Source organism: Triturus cristatus, chromosome 6, assembly GCF_964204655.1.
Source record: "Triturus cristatus chromosome 6, aTriCri1.1, whole genome shotgun sequence".
Taxonomy (NCBI): Eukaryota; Metazoa; Chordata; class Amphibia; order Caudata; family Salamandridae; genus Triturus; species Triturus cristatus.
Window position 1 is genome coordinate 1,134,410,075 of NC_140589.1, and position 24,460 is coordinate 1,134,434,534.

The window sequence follows — 24,460 nt, forward strand, 5'->3', positions numbered from 1 at the left end:
TAAAGGTATAATAGATTCTCGAATAGTCAGGGGAAAGCTACAATATCTTATAGACTGGGTGGGGTATACCACAGAGGATAGAACTTGGGAACCCGCTGAGAATATACATGCCCCTCGGTTGATAAAAAGATTTCATGCTAGACATCCCTCCAATAGGCCGTTAGGGGGAGAACTGTTAGACGTTAGACTTCCCGCATAGTACCCTTATGGTATATTAAAGAACTACCCGGCCCACAATGCATCAGTAGGGTATGTAACATGTGTGCCTTCCCATACTGCACTAGGATCTAATCAGCTGACAAGCTCAGCTTATAAGCTGAGAGACTCGGATCCCCGGTGCTTGGCTTTGTTTCCTGTTTCTTGGGCCACACCCTGTTTGACCTGGATCGCAACCGACGCTGCCTCCGTGAGGACGGTGCTGGGGTTCGACCTGTGGATTATCCGTTGGTTCCAAACCTTGCTACTGCGCGAGGACGCGCTATTCATAAAGACAACATTGTACTTTGGAAGCGCATGGATGCGCTAAAGCGTCACAAACTGAGTGAACTGAGTGACACAACGCTAAACGCGAGTAGCGCTCTGCTTTGCCCCCTTTTTTTATATATATTTTATTTTGTTTCATTGTCACAGCAAACGCTGGCTTGCGCTGCTGTCGGACCTGCCTTTCTAAAGTGTGAGGAAGCGCTACTCACTTTCAGACCCTGGGACCTTCGAGAGCGTAGTGACGTTCTGTGAGATGGGGTGTTTTGCTTCCGGTAATCGGGAGAGCGCACTGATGCGCTGCCTACACGTTTGAAGGACAGGCAAGCGGCAGGAAGTCTTGCGCGCCTCCTCTCTTCTGGACAATCTTCTGAGTCCTTTTTTGTTGTTGTTGTTTTTTGTCTTTGGAGCGTTGTACACCTAACGAGAGGCTGATCGCTCCCCAATACATCCTTGATTATGATGAGCTGAGGATTGTTATGTCTCTGCTGCCATTGATAGAGGTATTTACCTAGTGGGTGGAAACTCGCTTACCTCCCGTTTTACGAGACTACCCAGAACTGTGAAGGGTGAAAGACTTCTCCCATTTAGTGAGTACCATCTTCATTTGTTCAAGATTGTGCTTATGTTCTGGGGTGTTAGGCAGACGTATGCCATGGACTACCATTCCTTATTGAAACTACGCTTTACAAACCCCCATCCGCTCTTTATGGTGTAAGTGTGTGAGGGTACACAATACTGCCTTATATTGACGTAGGATAGTCTTTAAGAGAAGGTGTTTGCCCTAACCTGTCCCTTTTTCTACCTCTTGTATTGCTGCAGGTTCTTCTTCTCTACAGATTCTCTCATCCCTCCCTACAGATATCCCGAAGTTCCCTAGTGGCTCATTCCGGTCTCTTCGCTCCCCAGAGATACCGTCCTCCCCACGTTGTGCTCTAGTAACAGAGGTGTGCGGTGTCTCGGGGGGAGAGGACAGACGTCAGCTTTGCTCCTGTGGATATTGGCAACTCTGTACCAGAAGCCCGAGGCCTCAACAGAACTGCACCAGTTTAAGCCATTGCGCTAACGGTTAATACAATACACGGCACAGCGGGACCTTCCTCAACTCTGCACTCTCTCCTCTGAACCGCAAAATTCATCCCCAGCTGTAAACCCCCCACTGGTATTAGTGTCACTTAGCCCAAGAACGGGAGGGCTACCTGAGTGTTCAGGGATCCAGAGCCCAAGGACTGGTTCATTCTCCTCTAGGGGACGAAATTAGTGATGGTGCCGGTCAGTCCGCATCAGGGCAGTAGTATGCATGGTGTCAGCGTGAACCCCCACCGCCTCCTAACCCCTCGAGCGCTGGCCTAATGTGTTATTGTGCTATTTGCGATGCAGCATTCCGGTCCTGGCTGCTTCCCAACATTATGTGGTGTTCATGCGTAAAGTGCCCATCCCAGATTGTGGATGCCTGAGTTGTAATCTTGGCTCTCCCACTGAACTTCATTGTGTGATCCTGGACAAATACATTTATCCCCCGTTGCTAGAAAATAGAGCTCTCCTGCACACGACTGCATACGTCTTTGTTGAGGAACTGGACGTTTTCCTCACACGTACAAATAATTCTGCAAAATCGAACAAATCGTAAATCCCATTGTTTTGTAGCAACCACAAAAATTAAACCTACTTAAATGTAGTAAGGAGACCATGGCGCCAATGGATACGTAGATTAGGGGACCTTCCCCCTATGGTTTAGTGTTCCGCTCCCAAATCCCAGTCATTAAGGCATTAAGGGCTATGAGCAAGCCATAGGTGAGCCTTGCTAAGCCTGGCGCTGCTTATATTGACGGCCTCCCTCGGTTCCTGAGCTAAGGTCTGGCTGCAAAACAAACAAACAACAATAATGGGACTGCAAACGAGGAAACAGGCCGAAAGCTGGCCCTAAAGCCACCCTGATGGAGTGGGGGCTTCGTGGGGGGATCTGGGGTTCACCCAGATCTTTATCGGGGTTAGCAGCGTCTACAGCCGTGGAACTTTATGAGACCCGCTTTGAAGTTAGTTTCATATAAAAGCGGCGAGGTCACGAACGAAAGGCTAATGTTTATTGGAAACTGAAGTGGGAAAAAAAACCTGAAAGTAATTGGCTTGTTCTAGCTCACCTGATCCAATATCCTGATTTCACAAACTGCCAGCTGTCAGATTGTGTGTGTCTAAGTGTGCTTCCTGCAGCCAACGCTAGTAATCCTGGAAGATTGGAAAAGGCAAATGAAGTGCGGCCCGGCCACGTGTCCGGCTCACACAGGGCCCAAAAACCATGTCCTGCGCTCACGGGTTCCATGCAAATACACCCTGCTCCTTCAGGCCCCGGGTAAATGTATATATGCTCCGTCCCGAGGTAAACTCGTCTGATGTCCGACCTAAATAATACATTACGACGGGTAAAAAGAAGTCTGTGCGACCGTGAGGGAAGCAGTGTGAATGGAAGTCACACGCAGATCTGCAGGAAATTAAGGTGCGTGGGGAAGGTGCCAAATAGAGGAGTAACAATGATTTGATGGGTTGTAAAACTAACAAGGAAAATCCCCTGCGCTGCATGTGTTTGACAAAAGGTTGATATATGTGGGGTGCGTGCAATGTGTAACTGTTTACAGAGGAGTACGGTTGTGTATGGGGGTGTAGGGAAAGCTGAGCAAATAAGAGGGAAAGGCACAGTAATGAGAGAAGACGGAAACGGTAGGAATGAAGGACACATCGTGAAGGAGGGGGCAACAGAAGAAGCGGGATAAAGGAAAATACAAAGAGTAGGAGAGAAGGTGAGACGTATGTTAAAAGGCTATTGATGGAGAGGTGAAAACACTAAAAAAAACTGCTCCTAAATTCATTTGCAACAAGGACCAACTATTTGCTTAGACCCTGAAGTGTTGCAGCTCTAAACGTACAGTACACAAAGCAGTGCAGATGACTGTGCCCTGGGGCCTGCAAATCGCACGGGATCCGGCTCAATAATGACTGCCGGACTGGATCCTCCTAGATCTCTTCCCCCCTTACAACACTAGAAGAGAATAAGACCGAACGAGAGAATAAAGTATAAAGAGAGAAGGACGTTGTGTGAGAGTGGGAAGAGAAGTGAGAAAGAAACAATAGAAAAGTGGGGAAATGGGAAAATAACGAAAGGAAGTCAAAAAAGAGGCTAAGGGAAAGACTTCAAGAGAGGGGTTGCAAAGAGGAGATACAGGCAAACATAAAGGCAAGATTGAAGACGGTGGGAAAGTGGAAGGGGTGAGGTAGAGAGGGGAGGAGACTGAATTAAGGGAAGACAGGGCAAGAAAGGGAGGTGGGCGAGGGAAAGAAGCGAAAGAGGAAGAGCACTGGAGTGAATGAAAACAAGCATGCAGTGCACTTCGCGACAGGTGGAAACAAAGCACCAGGAGTTCAGGAGGAGCAGAGTCACTCTCAGCCCTGCTTGGTGATCTTTGGTTTCGTCTTCGATCTCTTATTTTTATAGTGCCATGTGTTTCTAATTAGCGTGGAGGCGCGCACTGCCCCCGACCTCTCAAAGGAAAAAAATCTTGACAAAACCAAGATTTTTTTCCTTTGAGAGGTCGGGGGCAGTGTGCTCCTCCACGCTAATTAGAAACACATGGCCCCATAAAGATAAGAAAGTGCTTCACGACAGCCGTGAAGCAGACGAGCCTGTCCGAATGGGCCGTCTGAAAAGGAGAAAGGGCAGCGACTATAAAACTCCATTTCCAATGGCAGGCCACCGTTTAGCATAAAGGGTGACGCAAGGCATTGGAAATGAGGGGCGGGGCTTCGAGCCCCTTTTTAAATTCTCCTCTCTAACAATAGGTCTCGCTACGCATGCGCTGCAACGCTAGGCGAGACCTAAAACCAAAATAGTGGACTTTGAAAGGTATTTACCCAATCAACCACAAGGGCATACATACAGGGGTGGGGACATTTCGAAAGAGGCCGTTCGATTACAGCACATAACTTGTGCACACTCACTAACACAAAATAAACAAGCATTTGCAATGCAATAGGTCTCGCATTAGTTAGAGTTGGAGTTTTTGACATTGTTATGCAATTTTGCTGAATGTGTTTGTTTGTTGTGCACTGAATGTATTTTCCATGAGTGCCGTATTTTTTGATTACAACAACGCTGTGAGTGTTGTATTGTAAAACATGGCACCACCGATGTAAAATATAATTGTAAAAACGCGCCATAAGTGCTGTATTATATAAAATCGCACTACTGTTTCCCACAAATGATGCACTCAGTGCAACAATGCCATGAGTGCTGTATTTCATGATTGCAACAACGCCATGAGTGCCATATTTTTTAAAAATCGCATCACCGAGGAAAAACGTAATTGCAAAAACGCGCCATAAGTGGTCTATTATAAAACATCAGTTATAAAACATAGCACCACTGTTTATCCAAAAGATACAGCTGTGTTGCTATTGCACTAAAGTAAAGTGTTCAGCCTGTCGCATATTAAGGAACGAAAGGGACAATTGCGCCCAAGATACACTTCTGGAGACTCTATAACATGCAGTTCCTAACTGTGTCTCTAGAACTTCCACACCAACATGTGAAGCGTTGCATTACTGTGGCGTATTGCAAAAAACATTACAGCACAGTAGGCTTATTAGTAATAGTACCGTGCAAACTTATTATAAGTACAACATGACAGAAGGCAATGTCGCTAAAGCACAAGAATGTGGCATAATGCCCAGAGCTGCGAGCAGAAAGCTAGAAACCTAGGTACAGGTTAGGACGTTAGCTCACTATACTGTGATTGCGGGCAAATTAGTTAATGTCCCCGCAGCTCCCAAAAGGCAATGTGTTCTTGTGCAATGCAACTAGTTCTCTTGTAAAGGTGGCCACTGTTTTTTTGGGGGGAGTTCGTGCTATATGAAAGTGCAAAACAAAAAAAAGAAAAACAAGCCAGCAAGTCTCTGGGCAAGATGTCACTCCACTAGCTGATACAGCACACGCACAGTTATAAGGGCCCTGTACACCTTAGTACTACCCGTGAGGTGAAATGTTCCGACTACACATATAGCGCTGCCAGCGGACAGTATTCAAACACATACCCGGTTAGTATACGGTCCTTAAACACTTATAAAGCTTCGGGGTGTATAAAAAGAGGGAGCTTGTGGGACAAAAAGGGTTATCGGAGAGGCTTTTAATTGGCTGTTCAAGTCCTCTCACAGCACACTGGCAGAGACTACATAGAAAGGGAGACACGTCTGGTAGGATGGAGAATGGCTGCTCCAAGGAGAAAGAAATGAAACTGGTATATGGGTAGTGAGGGGCAAACGAATCAAGAAGCTAAAAATTATGCCTTTCAGTCACATCATGACCAGCAGTTGTCGTGAACATACAGAGAAATCCCTGACCGGAAACAGATACTGGATTATACAGAGCCGGCTCTAGCCTCGTATAACAAGCGAAGATTCGGCAGAGGCACCGGGGGAACAGGGAGAACCCAGGGACCGATGAGGGACCGAGGGGTTACTGCCGGGGTTTGATCAGTTGTCCCAAACTTCTTGAGGTAGCGAGTATGACTACTAACCTGGTGCGATGCTGGAAGCCTGGATGGCGATGACCTCACTAACTGGGAAGGATATTAACAAGACTGACTCACCGCCCCTAGGTACCATTCATGTGCACTGACATCAGCTAGCTCCTGTCCCGCAGAGCAAAGAAAGCTTTCCAGTGGCGCTGTACAAAGCATGTTAGTCTGCAAGTGGTGCGCGCGCGACAAGGCAGCGAGATCCCTGCGAGGAGCGTGCGCCATCACAAAGCAGCGTCCCATAAGATACGCCGTACGCTTGCACATCTCCTGTCTTGAAACGCCAAAAGAGGAGACGCCATGCGCGTGCACATCGCCTGTCCGTGCGCGCACATGGTTTGTCTCCCTTCGCTAACAAAACCGACAACCGTGCTAACGCGGGCTCCCATGCTGAAGGGACAGCCCCGCGGTGGCGTCCGGAGAGAAGAGAAGCACCGGGTCCCAGGAGGGGGCCCGGGTGAAGACTGCGGCGGCCGAGGATGACCACAGCAGCGCGGAGCTCCCAGGAGTGCAGGGAAGCCCCGCAACAGAAGTGCTGCAGCCGCGAGGAGGAGCCCCCCCCAGAAGAGCAGCCCGGTGAGTGAAGAAGGGCTGGGGGGTCTCCGTGTGGGCTATTATTGGCGAAAGTGTACTTTTGCAATTCTGAGCGGCCCCATCTTGCAGCGGGCCGCTCCAACGGGGCTGGCATGTCGTCGGAAGCGGGACAGGAGATGTGCACATCGCGTGTTCACGTGCGCGTACACCGGCTCAAATCCGCAAAAAGCCTTGCGCGTGCCCATCTCCTGTCCCACTTCCGAGGCAATTCAGCAACAATAGATCTCGCTGGCGGACAGCAGCGCTTCGCGCTGTGTTCGCAGGCGAGACCTAAAAACGTTTTAAATTAAGGGTAATCTTGGTGGCTATCTTCGTGTGGGGGGTGTGATGTCGGGCCTCAGGCCCGCATGACGGCAATGATTGACGCAGACACCAGGTGGTAGGCTACAGTCACTGGCCACGAGCACGTGCACTCGGGCCCTTTTATTGACGGGGCCACGTCACTCATGGCACCCGTGATGGATGGGTGTGGGGGTGCAGTGTGTCCAGCCCTCGAGAGAGTGGCTGGGGTTACAACTTCCTGTGAGACACTAGAACGTATCTTGCAGGACACTACATTCCTCCCCAACTTTATTGAAGGACAAACAAAGTGTCAGTCCAACCTGTGGGGAAGAAACACACAGTTGACTAAATACCACAGGGTCCATCAGCTTCTCGAGTCAGGTGGCAGGACGACATCAGACGTGGGCTGGTGAACTTGGCTTGCAGCAGGACCTTCTCGGCGGGCACCCGTATTTTAATCTGAGGGATTCAGGACACGACCGCTGGCTTGGAGACGTCCGCTGCATACCGTCCGTTCGCTGACAACGCCATGTCTTGCTGTCTTGCCTGGCTTCATCTTGACTGACGTCGGTGATGGTCTGTGGTGGGTTCTAACAGTTCTTTTTAGTGTGCTGCATCGTGACCATGGATGGAGTCTCACATGAGGATTCACAAAGGTGTTGCTGGACCGACTGTCCCTGTCGAACCGCTTGGCTGTGACCGGTACCCTGTCGGTGGGGCCATGTCTCTCCTCACTCTTCCACCTGGGGAGGCCCGTCGTCGGGGTTGCTGCGGGACTGTGGGAAGGCTGCGCTGGAGCCGCTGCTTGTGTGCCGTCTGGGGGCAGCTGCAGGACCGCCGAGGAGCCGTTGCTTGGTCGCACGCAAAACCCTCATGGGTGGATGAGTCTTGGTCAAGACTTGCACTCGCTGTCGCTGTTCCGGTGTAGGCCAGGTTCACAGGTTGCTTCTGATTTCATTTAGTCGGCTTGTGTGGCAACGGTTTCGGACTCCAGTCCATCGGTACTCGGGGAGTGGTGTTTTACGCATGTGTTGATGGCTGGCGTGGTGATGGCTGCCAGCCATGTGGTGAGTCGGAATGACGGGTGGTGGTGGCTTGCTGAGAGAGTTCGGATGTCAGGATGGACCTGGGCCGCCACGTGCCTCCGCTTTGCTGATGTTGAGTGTCCGTGGCGGTTTAACACGTAGAGTGTGTTGATCCTCTCTTGCCTGGCTTGGGGCCACTGCCGACTCCATCTTGAGGCGGTGTGAGGACGGACACTCAGAGCAGATCTTCACCCGTGGCATCTGCAGACAGGAGCAGGGATGCCACTTGACTTGGAGTGCCGACACTTGGGGAGTGGCCGTTCACCTGGCGAAGCGTTGTGGAGAGACGCGGTTCGCGACTGCTGTGGCTTACATTCGGTTCTCCCGTGAGGCTGTGTCCAGGGACGGTGGTCCGCCTTGGTGGCTGTCGGATGTGTCAGGGTGAGCTCTTGGCTTGCTGTGAGTTTCTGGTCTTCTCCTTTTGCTGGTCTGTTCAGTCTACCTGTGTCTTCCGGTTTTTCAGGGTGACAGGGCTGTCACTCTTCTTTCTTCGAGGGCGTTGCGCTTGGACCTCGAGGTGGCGCTGTCAGGGCGCCGGCTTCTGCCTTCGCTCCGGCGCGCTCCTTGCTTGCTGGGCGACGTGACGTCTAGTCGTGTGTCGCTGGCATTGGAGCACCTGTCGCTGTGGCGGCCGGCCACGTGGAGTGTGCAACTCCTTCCTTGCCTGTCGTGGGTCACCGCCGACTCCATCTTGAGGCTGTGTTGAGGAGGACACTGTGTCGCGGACACTGTGACGCTTTCGGGCCCCTGCGGGTGTGACTCCTCTCTTGCCTGTTGTGGGTCACCGCCGACTCCATCTTGAAGCTGTGTTGAGGAGGACACTGTGTCGCGGACACTGTGTCGCTTTCGGGCTGCTGCGGGTGCGACTCCTTCCTTGCCTGTCGTGGGTCACCGCCGACTCCATCTTGAGGCTGTGTTGCGGAGGACACTGTGTCGCGGACACTGTGTCGCTTTCGGGCCGCTGCGGGTGCGACTCCTTCCTTGCCTGCCGTGGGTCACCGCCGACTCCATCTTGAGGCAGTGTTGAGGAGTACCTTGTTGCTTTCGGCCCACTGCGGGGCTTCGCTGGCGCAGTGGCGACGTGGTCGCTCTCTGTGCTGCGTTCAGCTGTGTTTCTTTGTCGAGATGTCTTGTTCTTGGACGCTGTCTTCTGGCACTTGGGGTGCCGGTGGTGTGGTTGGCGGTTGTGCCTGTTCACAAGGAGGGGTGGGTGGTGCAACCTCTTCACTGGCAGTGGCGTTGGGCAGCCACGTGTGGTGTGTGCCCTGCACCAGTCTTTCTTGCGCTGTTGTTGTGGGTAGGTACCTTGTGACAATGCTGCCTGTTCAGCTTGCTGCTTTTGGGACCTTGCAGAGTGACTGGCACATTTTTTCCGTGTTCAATGGTTTCGGAGCTTCGCTAGTGGCGAATGAAACAATGCCCTACTGCGGTGTGCGGCTTCTCTTGTCTAGGTCCTGGCTGCTGTGTCTGTCCTGCTTTCTTGCAGTGGTGATCGTTCGCTACTCGGGGCATGTGTTGTAGTTTCCTTGCTGGCGGTGGCGTCAGACAGCCACTGGGGTGTGTGTAGCATAACACCAGTCCTGGCTGTGTCTTTCATAGCCTTCCTCTCCATTTCCTGTGGAAGCCTTTCATGCCACCACTCCCTTGTGTCAGTCCATGTAGTGAAGGAGAGCGTGACAACAGTTCACGTTTGCTGCTGTGCTTGCAGTGGCGGTAGATGCTAGGGGGTGTGCAGCACACAGTATCCTTTGTGGTCCGCTATCTAGCAGGGCTTCTTTGCTGTGTGCACCATTCCTTTCCTCTTGAAAAAAAATAGTGAGCCTAGTTGGCTAGTATGCTTGTTGTGGCGCTTGGGAGTGCAGGGCACTGGAGGTGACGATGTGGGGTTTGTACCGTGCAATAGCAGGCTCCGCATGGCATGAGTCTGTTTTATTGGCCCTATTTAATTGCCGATTTGCCATCTGGTACACTGCTGCAATTGGCTTGTAGGTGGTACTGCAGGCTACTCCTTGGTGCATGTGTCTGCGCTGGCCTGAATTTCCACAAGTGGTTTATTATGCTGGGGCCATCTTCCTTTCAGTCAGTTATGGCTCTGGTGCTGTGCAGTGGACCTTTGCATGCAATGCCTATTGCTGGCCACTAGGTGGCACTGCGGGTGATCACGAAGAGGCCATGTAGGTATTCCCGAGTGCTGTAGGTGTTCCCGAGTGCTGCAGGCGTCCCTTGTTTTTCTCAGGCGTTGCAGGAGGCCACAAGAACTCCACTCTTGCTGTGAGCCTGAGGTGCATTCGAGATGTCGGCGTTCTTCTCTGTGAGGTCTGGCCGCGAGGATCGCGCTGTGGTTTACGATGCGGGGTAAAAGCTTAATTAAGCTTGTGGAGCGCTTACTTCTTCCCCAGGTCACTGCTGAGGTGTGGCGCCAGAAATCACCGCTGGGTGGCGGTGCTGCCACTATTCACTGACGCACCCTACGGCTGCTGGTGGTCTCGGCTGGCGTGCGGCTTCAATCTTCACCCCTTAATCAGGAAGTTCGTTGGAGACAATCCTGACGGCATTGCAGTTACTCCTTCCCCGTTGCGCAGGGGTTGACGATGCAGGTCTGTGCGTTCTCTTTTATTTATTGTCCGTGCACTAGCCCTTTGTCCACATTGCCCTTTTTGCTTCCGATGCGCCGCGTGGCGCGATTCAGACCCGGTGGGTGACAGGGCCTCTGGATTTTCACGCCGCTTGGGGGCGCTTCGAGGTGATCGTTACTTAAGGCAGAGGTCTCCTGGCGCAGGCGTGTCAGCACTCTCTTGCGGGCATCGCGGGGACTTTAGCTGGGGTCACAATGGCAGGCAGCTGCCGCAACAGGTGGCACCTCATCACTCGAGCTCACACTTGTAGGTTTGCAGCTATATTCTGTGCAGTTCCCTTTGTTGTGGCCATTCCTCCTCCCCTCTTTCGTGAAGACAACTGGTGGTATGTGGATGGCAGCAATGTCACAGCGGTTCAGCAGGGAGGCACCAGGGGCCCACCTCTCTCACGCTGCGGCTTCCCTTCAGCTTACGGGAACCTCATCGCATGAGCATCGTTTCGCCTGGGCCCGAACATACCTGGAGGGGCTAAAACACAATCTCCCTTGGCACCTTGCAGATAGCGCTGCCTGTCCCACACCATCAAGCGATAAGCACGGGGTTAGAGACGGCTCTTCTCCATCTCCTCCGCTATTCCGGCGAGGCCAGGGTTCACCCTCTTGTCGGGGGGACGTGAGCACTTCTACAGGCAGGCAGTTGCGACAGTTTGTACGTCCTGTATATCACCCCTTTTCCACGGAAGCTGAGGTGCGATGTGGCACGTAAGTGGGGTCTGACCCCCTCGTTGCCAATGTGATGTCGGGCCTCAGGCCCGCATGACGGCAATGATTGACGCAGACAACAGGTGGTAGGCTACAGTCACTGGCCACGAGCACGTGCACTTGGGTCCTTTAATTGACGGGGCCACGTCACTCGTGGCACCCGTGATGGATGGGTGTGGGGGTGCAGTGTGTCCAGCCCTCGAGGGAGTGGCTGGGGTTACAACTTCCTGTGAGACACTAGAACGTGTCTCGCAGGACACTACAGGGGGGTTTATGTTCATAGGATGCATTTTAGAAAATTGATTTAAATACCTTTAAAAAGCACAATAAAAAACAGTCAATCCCATTACCATAATACATACTATTTATTCAATGAATACTACAAGAGAGAATTAAGTTTCTCATGTGCCATTGGGTTGTTTAGTGATAGATGCATATTAGTGTTTAAACAATATGGCGTTTGCGATGTGTCTGGATTTAACATTCGTTTAGTGCAGTCTAGCGCGTCCATCCCCGTCTGCACTCTTACCCAAATATTGCATATGGCTGCATCTCAGTATAAAAAGCAAAATGAAATGAATAAATAATAATATACCTAAAATAAAATAAACATTAGTCTAAAATGAAAAATATAACACTTTAAAATAAAAAATAAAATGACTGGCTGTTAGTCGTGTAAGTGTAAAAGTATTAATCCGTTGAAACATACGCCTACACAATTTCCGCTTCAGTCTCGGAATTTGGATACTTTCAAATTACTCTCTTGGTTTACATGCATTTTACTTTCACGAGAATACTTTAGTTTCATTATTGCTCGTCCTAAAGCATTTTCGTGGGTTAGTGTTAGGCGTGTTTTAGTAGAACGTGGACTTGTTTTGGGCGTCTTTTAAAGGAGGATTGGGCTTGTTTTGGATTTGAGACCCGGCAACTCTTGTCCTGGTAGGGGTTGCTTGTTGCAGCGTTCAATCTCACGTTGTTGATGTAGGTAGTTGGCGCGCACGGGCCTGCAGAAGGGAAGCAGCGTAGGGAAACAGCGGTCGGGTAAGAGCTTTCATTTGTCCTTCGGCATATACTAACTGCTTTCAATTTTCAGGCTAATGTAACTGCCACAACGGGGAAGGGCCGGGTAGCAAAGTTCCCCTTTGATCTCAACTCCCTGTCCGGTTAGGAGTGTAGGTAGGCTATATTGCCCGCCCTATGTATGTACTAGTTGGACCTATGGTGGTTGCTTCAGTAAGGCTTTTGTGACATGTAAAGTAACCGGGGCTAGATCCTTGGTATCTGAAGGAACGCTTCCATCAGGGCGAGCTGCGTTCAGGTCTACAGCGACACGAGTTCACTTTGCACCAGTCTCTGTCAGCAAATCATATTGTCTGTGTAACTTTACGCTAAAATGCAGATTTAACTTTGAACTTTTTTTTTTATTTGAAACTTATTGGGTTAAAGCATTCTTTGAAGGATCACGCCAGAAAGAGCCATTAAATATGGGAATGTGGTGTTTCCTGCCTGTGGTTCTAGGATTGAAACCACATGCAGATTAGAAGTTATGACTGTTGATGTGAAGGTTCTGTGTCTGTTGGACGATTATCCAGTCAGTTGATCTCTGCTTAAGTAAGAGGCATTTAACTAGTGTTTTTTACTGGAGTAGTTTAATCAAGTTCTTCATCACCCACAACATGAAGCGTCCCTCTGGCCCCGAGGTCGAACAGCAACTGACAACTGGTAACTGCTATTCTAACACTTACCAGCGTCCACTCCATGTGCGGGTCTAAGTTAAAACATAATAATTACACATTGTACAGAACAGTGCGCAAGCTGTGCACGTTAAGCATGTTCAATACAACACCACTTTACATCACCCCCCCCCCCTTTAAAACAAAACAGTATTTCAAACCACATAAACCATATAGGTGTACTATTTAATATCTAATGAAGTAATCAAACTGTCTTACCCTCCACATCAGATTGCAACCCGATATTGGTCATCCAAGCAACACTTCTTCTGTTGCGTGATGATAGCCAGCTCCGATGTAACCTTCACAAGTTGTTTCTTGTTTCACCAACCTTTATCCACCACAAGTGCTGCCCCCTTGCTGACTTAACTGGCTTGCTCTGGCATGGAACATTTAGATTCCCCTTTCCTTACTTTGATTGGTTTCTTGATTAAAATCTAGTCGCCGACTAACACATCCCTGCCCCCAAAGCGACACTTCTTGTAAAAATTATATTTCATAGCAATTTGCTTCAAAGCGACCTTAGAAGATACCTTTTCAATACTATACTTACCACTTCTGGGTACAGTTTTCATCTCACTCAACCAAGATGGGAACAAGGAAGTGTGCACATCCCTGCCCCTAATGTAGTAACCCCCGTGGTTCAGTGTGGTGATGTATTGTAATTCCACACCTTTTGTTCAATGAACTCTCTTGCATCTAATCCAGAAGCAATGGCAGTCTGTATACCCTCTGATTATTTTGTTGCCAAGTGAGTATAAGGCAGCTTTCAGGTGTTTTGTGTCCTGTGAGCTCATGAGTTTACAAATCCTTTCGGACACAAAATGTGTGCCATTATGTGTGACTGACTTTGGGTGCACCTTCTGTCAAATATTATACTCAGTAACTCAATGGTTGTGTCCATATCTGGTGTTTTCACAAACCTATAGTACATCCATTTTGAGAAATAATCAGCAGCCAGAATTAAATACTTCTTCTGAGGGTAATACTGAATATGGACTTGAAAAGTCTAACCCCACCCTTTCCCGTGCTGTGCTTGGAAACTGAATTGGGTGTAATGGAGTCTGTACCGTCCTTTAATCTTTGTCTGATAGTAGACATTCAGGACATTTATCAACTAACATTTTAACTTGACTATCAATAGATCTTCACTAATAATGCTGCTTTATTTTCATACCAGTTTTTGTGGAACCCCGATGTCCGTGATGTGCTTTATTTATGATTGCATTAAAAAGATCAGTAGGTGGGATCTTGTGAGTCAGACAGGCATGTTATTGTTGCTGACCTTACTAAAAATATAGATGAGTGGCTTGTGGTCTGTATATAACTCAAACCTGCTTCCCCAAATGTACAGTTTAAACTTTTGCTCTGCCAATACACACGCAAAAGCTTCCTGTTCTATCATGCTGTACTGGCATTCAAACTGCTTGAGTAACCTTGATGCAAACGCCACGGTCTACTCACGACCACCCACCCTTTGGCTGAGCACAGCACCCAGACCATGTACGATAGCATCAACAGTTGTAAGTGATGTGCAGTCCTCACAAAACGCATGCAGGGCTTGTGGCGTTATGATCAACTCCTTCACTTTTTTGATCACCCTTTCTAAATCTTCTGACCAATTAAACACCTGGCCCTTACTGAGAAGGTATGTAATGGGTCCACCATTTGAGCATAATTAGGCATAAACCTGGCCGTGTACTCTACCAACCCAAGAAACAAACAAAGAGTATCCTAATCCACTGGTGCCTTAGCATCACTAATTGCTCTAACAGAAAACTTGGGTTTTATGCAAGTGTCCGACACAGTGTGCCTTAAGTATTCCAACCACTGCACAGCAAACTTGCACTTGTCTGCCCTGACTGTCATGTCTCGAGTCTTTGATATAGATAGCACTTCTTTCAATACAGGGATGTGTAATTCCTTTAGCCCGACGCCCAGGACATATTGTTTGGTGTCAAGGGCAACAAGTTTTCATTTGTATTTTGTCCTTGGGACAAGTAGACCCAACCCCCTGCAGCACAAACCCTTTGGCTGCCAGTTTGCAGTACCACATTATGGATCAGGGAGGGGCACTGTCTGCAGTTAAAGTAATATTTTTGGCCATATGTTAATGCTGTTTAAACTTGCATTCATGGTTCATTAATTGAAAGTCTTTATTAGGGTGAGCGCTCTAAGTAATTGTTTTCAGCTCTGACTGCACTACTGACAGCGGTTCCAGTATAAAAATGTGTACTCACGTTTTCAAAGTTTAGAAATATGAGGCTATGTATAATGCTCCCAGAATGCTCTCTGATTTGATACAAATATTTGCAGAAGCTTGAACGCAAGATAAGTGATTCTTTGCTTAAAAAATGAAAGCAGGAAAAAAACATTTTGCTAAACTGCTGTAAAATTTCAGGTGACATTTCTTTGCAGCTACATTTAGTAATATGTGTTGATGCATGCTAGTATTTCCCAAAAATATTCATAATGGAACATCAATGTAACCAGTTTCAATAAGATTTTGGGAAACAAAAATAAACAAGCATTGGCAAAGTCAATAGGTCTGAAATTGGTGGTCAGCTTTATAGTTTTGTCAACATGTGACTTGTTTTGGCATGGTTTTTGTAAAACCACACTGGTGTGGGAGCTGCAAGGCCCTCACCATCATAACAAACATTGGCAAAAGCAAACAGTTTTTTGGTCTCAAAAAGCACACACTGCAACAGTCGTTACTGGCACTGAACAAAACTACTTTGTGTGCCGATCTGCTCCTTCTGAAAGAGCAGAATGCAGTCACTCACAGTGAAGCCAGCTGATACAGAGAGAGAGACTAATTTAATTAGAGACTAATTTAATTAAACCCAAAAGGTCACGCTCAATGTCAGACCGAATTAGGGGCCGGATTATTAAAGAAAGTCTCAAAAGTGCACCCATGGTATATGTACTTTCAGTAAGTACAGCTATAAGGCTTTTGTGAATTCCCAATAATTTACAGAAGTAGGACAAGAAATAGAACTCGTAGAACATATTTGTGAACTGCATTTTAGCATGAGCAAATATACATGTGTAGATTTGTTAATGTGAAAATCTGAGTGTTTGTAAGTTCACTTTCCCTCCAACCACTTTTTCCCAACTCTGGAAGAGGGTTTAGGTCTGCCATTTTCAGGAGTAAATTTCCAACATTTCTCAGTAAGGTAAAAGATTAGAGAAGAGTTGTTGAAAACCTTTAAACATGCAAGTTAGTAGGTTTACACAAACTCAAAGGGGCATTTAAACCCTTGAACTATTGCTTACCACTACCTTCAGCCCCAGTATGTAGATCTGCAGAAACGTGGTACCATAAGGGGATTGCAAGTATTCAAACACTACTGTGGTATGAGCTCTTGCATAATCATAGAGGCTAAAGCAGAGCTCTTATATAATGAGATTGCTGCCATCATTTGTAGCTGCACTACATGGAACCAAAGGGGCAAGTGGATTTTGTTACAGCACAAGTACATTTATGATGCATCTTGCACCCTGGACAAGTAGATATTTTGTTCAATTCCACACCCCTGCAATATTACATTATGCTCCTCCAAGGTCTCTGCATATATCAAGAAACCATCCTGATATGCCTTGGTGGTGCCTTGAAACAATTTGTTCATAAGTTTCTGTAACACACTGGCGGCTGAAGCCAGACCAAAAGGGAGCCTCAGAAAGTTATAGGCACCAAAAGGGGTCACAAACATCGCCAGATCTTGGCACAGCCGTCAATGACACTTGATGATATGCTAACTTCAAATAGATCAGGACAAACCACTTGACCCCCCCCCCCCCGAGATTTGTTTACAATGAATGAATTCTGGGCAGTGGGTGGCAGTCTATGATAATTTTGTTTAGAGCATGTAAGTCAGCACAAAGCCTAATCTCTCCTGACTTTTTCCGTGCGACAACTATGGGTGCTACCCACTGCGACAAATCCTTAGGTTGAATGATACCTTGGGAGAATACATTTTGGAAACTGCTCTTCAATTATTCGCTGACACTCCTAGGCACAGGTACCTTGTGAGCTACTGGCTGTGCATCTGGCGTCAACCAGTAGATCTCCTGATTTACTTTCTCACCTTTTTGGCACTATTTAAGACGCTCAAGTTTTGACATTGCGATCTGATCTGGTGGGAAATCTGTATTTTACAAGGTATATAAGCAGAGCAAAGTTGGACAATCCCATTCCAATCTAGATTGAAAGGTTAAAATCACAGATTAAATGAACATAGATGGATCTTAATGTTCTGAGTGTGTGTGTATGTATATATATATATATGTATGTGTGTGTATATGTGTATATATATATATTCTCACAGGAAAAAAAAACATAGTCCATGTCATGAATGATGGAATATGTGACATCAGCAGTGCATTGCGGGCGCGCCATTTATAGTTAGCAGAACTAACTATAACGGAGGAATTTCTATGGTTTTGTACGAGTGAAATGGCCAGCTAACTATAACACCCCTGAAACCTATGTTTTTTTTCTGTGAATTTCAAAGGTTTTTTAAATGCAAATTTTTAAGTGTGATAGTAGTTATACCTATTTTTTGTACTGATTTTCTACAGTTTTTTAACTGTTCATTTATAAATATTTTATTCATTAAATAAAATTATATGTTTTTCTGAAAATTGCGATAAAAATGATTTTAATATATTTATATTTTCTTTAAAAAAATGTTTTTTCCAAATTGTTTTTCGGAGTCGCGCACTCAAAGCGTACACATCACGGTGGGTGCGCGGATTCTAGCTGCTATTTTAGAAAAGTCGTGAAGGATCCGCGTACGATGTGCGACGGCTGCGTGTTTTTCAGTTACATCATATACATTGAATATTACGTGATGTGCGCGATTGGTATGCGACCAGTCCGCGACTCGTGCTCCCACGCATTCGCGACGCATGAGCATTACGGTACGAGATGCTTGCACGGTGGCGGGTCCCGCGTGATGTCATATACGTGCTGGGGCGCGCTGGGTGCGCAGCTCCCGCAGAAAAATGTTGTGTTCCAAAATGATATGTATGTGTCTTTAATATACATATTAGGGCAAGAGATTATCTAAGATAGTCATAAAAATAACATATTTGTACTTTTAATAAACTTATATTATTTTAAAATATATTTTCGCGAAGCCGGTGCGTGCATCGTGAGTGCAGAGAACCAGGTCAGCAGAGGTGCTGTAGAGCCAGAGAAACCAGGTCAGCAGAGCCGTTGTAGAGCCAGAGAACCAGGTCAGCAGAGCTGCTCTAGTGCCTAAGATGCAGGTCAGCAAAGCTGCTCTAGAGCCAGAGACCCAGGTCAGCAGAGCTGCTCTAGAGGCCGAGACCCAGGTCAGCAGAGCTGCTCTAGAGGCCGAGACCCAGGTCAGCAGAGCTGCTCTAGAGGCCGAGACCCAGGTCAGCAGAGCTGCTCTAGAGGCCGAGACCCAGGTCAGCAGAGCTGCTCTAGAGGCCGAGACCCAGGTCAGCAGAGCTGCTCTAGAGGCCGAGACCCAGGTCAGCAGAGCTGCTCTAGAGGCCGAGACCCAGGTCAGCAGAGCTGCTCTAGAGGCCGAGACCCAGGTCAGCAGAGCTGCTCTAGAGCCAGAGAAACCAGGTCAGCAGAGCTGCTCTAGAGCCAGAGAAACCAGGTCAGCAGAGCTGCTCTAGAGCCAGAGAAACCAGGTCAGCAGAGCTGCTCTAGAGCCAGAGAAACCAGGTCAGCAGAGCTGCTCTAGAGCCAGAGAAACCAGGTCAGCAGAGCTGCTCTAGAGCCAGAGAAACCAGGTCAGCAGAGCTGCTCTAGAGCCAGAGAAACCAGGTCAGCAGAGCTGCTCTAGAGCCAGAGAAACCAGGTCAGCAGAGCTGCTCTAGAGCCAGAGAAACCAGGTCAGCAGAGCTGCTCTAGAGCCAGAGAAACCAGGTCTGCAGAGCTGCTCTAGAGCCAGAGAAACCAGGTCAGCAGAGCTGCTCTAGAGCCAGAGAAACCAGGTCAGCAGGGCTGCTCTAGAGCCAGAGAACCAGGTCTGCTTTAGAGCCAAGGGACCAGGTCCGCAGAGCTGCTCTAGCTGACACCGACAGATTGACACCGACAGATTGACACCGACAGATTGACACCGACTGACTGACACCGACTGACTGACACCGACTGACTGACACCGATTGACTGACACCGATTGACTGACACCGATTGACTGACACCGATTGACTGACACCGATTGACTGACACCGATTGACTGACACCGATTGACTGACACCGATTGACTGACACCGATTGACTGACACCGATTGACTGACACCGATTGACTGACACCGATTGACTGACACCGATTGACTGACACCGATTGACTGACACCGACTGACTGACACCGACTGACTGACACCGACTGACTGACACCGACTGACTGACACCGACTGACTGACACCGACTGACTGACACCGACTGACTGACACCGACTGACTGACACCGACTGACTGACACCGACTGACTGACACCGACTGACTGACACCGATTGACTGACACCGATTGACTGACACCGATTGACTGACACCGATTGACTGACACCGATTGACTGACACCGATTGACTGACACCGATTGACTGACACCGATTGACTGACAGAAACGGACTATTCACTCTCTACTACTCACTCGTTACTACTCACTCGTTACTACTCACTCGTTACTACTCACTCGTTACTACTCACTCGTTACTACTCACTCGTTACTACTCACTCGTTACTACTCACTCGTTACTACTCACTCGTTACTACTCACTCGTTACTACTCACTCGTTACTACTCACTCGTTACTACTTCCTACTACTACTCACTCTCCACTACTACTCTCTACTACTCACTCTCTACTAACTCTCCACTACTCTCTACTACTCACTCTCTACTACTTCCTACTACTACTCACTCTCTACTACTTCCTACTACTCACTCTCCACTACTCTACTACTCTCTCTCTACTACTTCCTACTACTCAGTCTCCACTACTCTCTACTACTCAGTCTCCACTACTCTCTACTACTCAGTCTCCATTACTCTCTACTACTCAGTCTCCATTACTCTCTACTACTCAGTCTCCATTACTCTACTCACTCTCTACTACTCACTCTCTACTACTTCCTACTACTCACTCTCTACTACTTCCTACTACTCACTCTCTACTACTTCCTACTACTCACTCTCCACTACTCACTCTCTACTACTCAGTCTCCATTACTCTACTACTCTCTACTACTCACTCTCTACTACTTCCCACTACTCGCTCTCTACTACTCGCTCTCTACTACTCACTCGCCACTACTCGCTCTCTACTACTTCCTACTACTCACTCTCTACTACTCACTCTCTACTACTCACTCTCTACTACTCACTCTCTACTACTCACTCTCTACTACTCGCTCTCTACTACTCGCTCTCTACTACTCGCTCTCTACTACTCACTCTCTACTACTCACTCTCTACTACTCACTCTCTACTACTCACTCTCTACTACTCACTCTCTACTACTCTCTCTCTACTACTCACTCTCTACTACTCACTCTCTACTACTTCCTACTACTCACTCTCTACTACTCACTCTCTACTACTTCCTACTACTCACTGTCTACTACTTCCTACTACTCGCGCTCTGCTACTTGCGCTCTGCTACTCGCGCTCTGCTACTCGCGCTCTGCTACTCGCGCTCTGCTACTCGCGCTCTGCTACTCGCGCTCTGCTACTCGCGCTCTGCTACTCGCGCTCTGCTACTCGCGCTCTGCTACTCACTCTCTGCTACTCACTCTCTGCTACTCAGTCTCTGCTACTCTCTATTACTCATCCTCTACTCTCTACCTCTCTCTGCTACTCTCTACCCCTCTCTACACACGCACGTGTGTGTGTATGTATGTGTATATATATTTATATATATAAATGCATACATATATGTATGTTATGTACATGAAAGTTTGAAAAACACTAATAGAAGCAAAGCTAAAAAGCCACTTAATTACAAACCGAATTGCTTTAACTTAAACGAGGGCGAGACCTATTGCATTTTCAATGCTTGTTTACTTTGGTTCCATCAAGAAGGCATTCAGATGTGTCACTCATTTGCCATGAATTCAGAATGTTAGCACTCTAGTTCCTCATTAGATCACTGTAGTAAAGCTACTGCTCACCAGGGAAGTCTGCTGCTGGTATTGAAAGTGCATGTTTCAGTCTGCATGTCAGAATTTTTTTATGAAATAGAAGAGGATTTTAGAAGTCACTCAAAATGTGCCCTAATTTTTCTTTCTGCAGCACTAATCATACTTTCTATGGCAAAGTGAACCCCTCATTTTGTTCCTTTTTAAATTAAATGTTTTAAGAGTTACCACTTTATTCCAATCAAGATGCCTTCAGGTGTGCCATACGTTTGTCATAAGTAGGACTGTTAGCGCTCTAGTTGTTCTTTAGAACACTCTGGGAAGCTGCAGTAGAACACAAAGGAATCAACTGACAGTCTCTGCCCTTGTTGGATGTACGTGTTCTACTGAGAATATCAGGCTTCATTCTCACATGACTGAGAAAGATCATGTGAATTTACAGAAAATATGCTCTCAGATTAGCTTATAGATCACCTTCCAAACCTCTGTGGTAAAAGCATGAGAAAATATTTTTCTCTCAAACATGATTCATGCTATCCCAGCAGAAGGCTTTTTCACATGGTAAAATCACCTTAGAACACACCAGAATTCCTACAATGAGTATGATACCATCAACAAATGATTTATAATGTAACTAAAGTCTCCAAACCTTCTATTAACTGCAATGCTTTTTAAGAGGTGATATCATGTATATTGGTCCGAAGATGGCTGCCAACACTTCGTGGATGAAGTGCTGACAGCCAATCAGATCTCAAGATGAGATGTGTGGTTAGGCTCCGCCCAGATATATAAGTGAGTTTGATTTTGATTTTCTCAGGAACTACTGAACAGACACCATTTAAGCAAAAGGCACAAGTCTGAACTGAGGACTACCTCTTTGCCAAATTTGGTGTAATTCCGTTCAGCAGTTCAGGCTGTAGCTGCGGCTAAAGGTCCTATGGGAAATTGCATGGGGAAAACACATTTTGGGACCCCCCTTTTTTCTCGGCCCCCGCTATATGAATCATCCCGAGACTTTCAGGATAGGAGCGGACCGCAGCTGGCCAAAAGTTTTGAACATTTCGCGAAGATTCGTCAATCGGCGCCAAAGTTATTGGGAATAGAATGTTGCGGATTTCCTATGGAAAATAGGTCCTAACTAGAACTACCTACTGGCGACCGCCAGTTGGTTTTATTTATTTATATATGGCGTATCTCTTCGGCAGGATCCAGCTGAAATTTATCCAACAAACTTCCTGTTAATATAAGTGTCATAGATCTGCATGTGTAGAAACAGTTTTTAATTTCACTTGACACGAAGCACAAAATATATTTCACTTTAAAACACTTCACTAACCACAATGCACTTGATGATAATAGAACAGGAAGTGAATGCATGCTAAACATAAAAGAAACGTACTTGTCATGTGATCTCATCCCGTGATCAAGCCTTTGGAAGAGGTGAAACGCGTTGGGTTTGGCAAGAAAAATAAAGCAGTTTTCATGAAATCTACGAGTGAGTGCGCTCCTTCTTAGTCTGAGAAACTGAGAGACTAAGTTTGTTGGATATATATATATATTCACTGAAAAAACCATAGGTTTCACACATGTTATAGTTAGCTGGACATTTTACTGATAAAAAACCAATGAAATTCCCCCGTTATAGTTACTGTAGGCAACTATAACTCACGCGACCGTAATCCTCTGCTGATGCTAATACTGTATTTAGACACTTATTTGCCCATATCTTCTTCCATTAAATTTTAGCTATACATATATTACAAATATTTTTTTTTCATAAAGACACATATGTCATCAGCAGAGGATTACGGTCGCGTGAGTTATAGTTGCCTACAGTAACTATAACGGGGGAATTTCATTGGTTTTTTATCAGTAAAATGTCCAGCTAACTATAACATGTGTGAAACCTATGGTTTTTTCAGTGAATTAGCAAGGTTTTTTAAATGCTATTTCCTAACTATAACGTGTGTGAAACCTATGTTTTTTTCAGTGAATTTGTACGGTTTTTTAAATGCTAAGTTACTTTACGCCATTTGTGGCGTGCGCGCCCACTTAACGCAGTTCGTTCCGTGCACGGTTTTTATCAACTTTAATAAGCCCTGTACATTTGGTGGCCTTCGGCCACCAAAAGCACAGGGGGTGAGGTCAATGTGGATAGTGTTTTTTTTATTTCGATTTTATAATTTCATGTTGCCAAAATTACGTTTTTTTTCTCTATTAATAAGCCCTGCACATTTGGTGGCCTGCGGCCACCAAAAGCACAGGGGGTGGGGTAAGTGTGGATAGTGTTTTTTTATTTTTATTTTTTTACCGTAAGCGTACGGTAAGCTTACGGTAAGCGTACGGTAAGCGTACGGTAAGCGTACCCCGCGAAATTGCCGAAAAAAAAATAAAACCGTTTTTGCTCTTGGGGGATGTTTGGGGACTCCCTCAACATGACTATGTGGGAGGGAGTTGTCAAAACAGCCCCGTAACATGTTTTTGGCCATCATGTTTGATAAACAACACTCAGTGCGAGAGACAAAATGGCGGACGCCGCTTCCTGGTTTCGGCCGATTCGAATGTTTACTAAGATCTAAGAGCCAATCAGAATCGCGCACGCCACCGTAAGCGTACGGTAAGCGTACGGTAAGCGTACGGTAAGCGTACCGTAAGCGGGCTCAGATATATATATTGATTTAAAGGCTATTTTCTCAGAATCTACTGAACAGATTTACACCAAACCTACAAAAGGCACTTCCTTGACCTAGGGACTACCTCTCTGCCAAATTTCTAGTAATTCTGTTCAGCCGTTCGGGCTGTAGCTCGTTCTAAAGGTCCTATGGAAAAATGCATGGGAAAAACGCGTTTTGGGACCCCCCTTTTATCTCAGCCCCCGCTTGACGAATCCCCCCGAGACTTTCAGGGTAGGAGCGGAGCGTAGCGCCCCACCTATTTTGAGAAATTCGCGAGGATTCGTCGACCGGCGCCAAAGTTATTCAAAATAGAATGTTGAGGTTTTCCTATGGAAACGTGGTCCTAACTATAACTACCTACTGGCGACCGCCAGTAGGTAATATATATATATATATGATATTGAAAATTGTAAGACAATCACATATTCACTGGATGATGTCATGAGTGATGTCACTGACCATGTCATGAGACATGTAATATGTGACATCATCAGCAGTGGATTGCGGGTGCGCGAGTTATAGTTAGCTGAACTAACTATAACGGGGGAATTTCAATGGTTTTTTAACGAGAGAAATGTCCAGC

The 24,460-nt window shown here is 47.0% G+C and overlaps 1 protein-coding gene across 3 annotated transcripts in view; it reads left to right on the top strand.

Moving 5' to 3' along the window:
* Positions 1 to 297: 297 nt before the first annotated feature.
* Positions 298 to 24,460, top strand: part of TBP (TATA-box binding protein) — a 336,509-nt gene continuing 312,346 nt past the window's right edge. Inside the window, exon 1 of one of the 3 annotated variants that reach the window (XM_085612033.1) lies at positions 298 to 1,070. The gene's annotated coding sequence lies outside the window, so the exon portion shown is untranslated. Of the gene's footprint in view, positions 1,071 to 12,231; positions 12,384 to 24,460 lie in introns of those variants that run through there. The other 2 variants (XM_085612031.1, XM_085612032.1) reach the window with 2 other exon arrangements.